This window comes from Rhea americana, unplaced genomic scaffold, assembly GCF_003343005.1.
Source record: "Rhea americana isolate MKP2758 unplaced genomic scaffold, rheAme1 scaffold_355, whole genome shotgun sequence".
Classification (NCBI taxonomy): domain Eukaryota; kingdom Metazoa; phylum Chordata; class Aves; order Rheiformes; family Rheidae; genus Rhea; species Rhea americana.
The window spans coordinates 72,619-74,347 of NW_028186485.1; positions in this window are offsets into that span (position 1 = coordinate 72,619).

Consider the following 1,729-nt stretch of genomic DNA (forward strand, 5'->3'; position numbering starts at 1 on the left):
ATGATTGGCACTTTTTCTATCCATTTTCAGTCCTTTTAAACCTTACTTGACCCCCATGATTTCTTTAGAATTGCTAAATAACTAAAAAAAAATGAAATTTTTTAGGTCCTTTTTCATTGGGACCAATTAATTTGTAAACATGTAATTTATTTAAACCTTTTCCAGTCTCTTTTTTTTCTCTGTAAGGAGTTCTTTATGCCTTGTCATTGATGTTGATGCTAATAACAAATTTGTCATAGCTGAACTGTGTGATGGAACGTAAACTCAAAATGTCACTAGGAGTGACGAAGAATAGGCAGCAAATGCTTTTCATTTTACCACACATAACCTTGTATGTAAGATATATGACAAACTAAAAAGGTAAAAAAGTAACTATACTTGTCTATTGATCAGAATTTGTATTGAAATCATGGAATACGCTATAAATGACAAAAACATTTCTAACCTCTAATGTAAAAAGATCATTTTTTTGGAAGCTATTAGATGGACCAGTGTGTTCGTAAAGAAACTGTATTTGTAAATTTTTCTTGGTTTTTACATTCCTATACATGGGTAGCTTTATTTATTTTGGGGTCATTAAGCAAAATTCATTTTGTCAGTGTATAATTTTAAGTGGAATGATCTTTCTGAAGACTATAACAAATGTGTGCAAAAGCCACTGCACATATTTTTTTTTAGATTTTGAAAAGTTCATATTTTTTCATTTTTGATTTCTTGTCCCTTTTAATTTATTCACTTTGGGAAGCAAATCAGAATCTATCAATGACGATATTTTCAGTGCAGTGCTTTCTCAGAGCTCAAGCAAGWTGGTGCTCTCCATGGTGTGCCTGTCAAGAACAATATTTGGTTATCCAGAACTACTTCCTATACCTGTTCCTTGAATGATTTTTCTTATTTATGATTTTTTTTTCATTGTTTTGTATACAGCAATAAACTCACCAGCTGTAAATAAAACAATATGATGTTGGATGCAAGAGAGCAATGGAGGTCTCTTATATGAGAAAAAGTATTCAGTCCCTACTCATGGTGTGATGTGTAAATGGGTCTTTTCTTCTCACTAGAAGCCATTATTTAGTGTGATAAGCTGTATCTGTTGGGGGGGCTGCAAGCAGTCGCACACCTGAAAGTCCCTGTACTTCTTACCCACTGATTTCCAAATTCTGCTGCCTACCTGCCCTCCCAAAGAGCAGCTGTATTTGTGTCACTCGTCATGAGAGGGCTGACGACTGTCTGTCTCCAGAGCCGCTCTATGGACCAGCGTGTGGGAAGCCCCAGGGAAGTGTCCACACTTCCCCATGCAGAGATGTGGTGTGTCTCCTCCGCCCTTTCCTTGGTTGCAGATGGCTGCGGGTGCAATTCTTACCCACCTCCATCGTTTGCGTCTCTCTTTGCCCTGTCAGAAAGATTCAGTGTATCTAAAAACTTGTTTTGTTAGACAAAAACAGCAGAAGGTTCAGCTAGTACTAGCAGGCAGGCACGACATGATGGGAGGAAGGTGGTTTAACTGCAAAAGCATGACAAGCATTGAGCAGGAGGAACTGCCTCCTACACAAAGCCTGGAAAAAAATAACAAAATACTCAGAGTTTCATACAGCCTGGTCCAGTTTAAAATACAAAGCAATAGACTTGCCTACAATTTATGAAATGAAGGGGTACRATATGTCCACGTTACCTCATTGCTGCTGAAGATGTTCACACCTAAAGAAGTCTGAGTCGAGCATCTAGCTGT